Raw genomic sequence first — 366 nt, 5'->3', positions numbered from 1 at the left:
CACCAGGAGAATTTTGAGATATATTCAAGGTACACACTCTGATGACATATTTTATTCAAAGACTAATGATAGTAATACCAATAGTGACTAGGCTGGTGATATGATGCAAAGAAAAAGTACTTTTGGCTATGCATTTTATTTGGGATCTAGTGTATTTTCATGGTCTTCAAAGAAACAACAAGTTGTTGCTTTATCAACTGCTGAAGCAAAGTATATATATGACCGCAACAAGTAGTGCTACACAAGCATTATGGTTGAGAAGGATGCTTGGATTTCTTCAACACAAGCAAGATAGGCCTACAAAAATATTTTGTGATGGCAAGTTTGCAATTGCATTAACAAGGAATCCAGTTTTTCATGGCCGTA

This window comes from Solanum tuberosum, unplaced genomic scaffold (genome assembly GCF_000226075.1).
Source record: "Solanum tuberosum cultivar DM 1-3 516 R44 unplaced genomic scaffold, SolTub_3.0 scf00222, whole genome shotgun sequence".
Classification (NCBI taxonomy): Eukaryota; Viridiplantae; Streptophyta; class Magnoliopsida; order Solanales; family Solanaceae; genus Solanum; species Solanum tuberosum.
The sequence above is the reverse complement of the archived record's forward strand: the minus strand, read 5'-3'. Positions refer to the sequence as shown.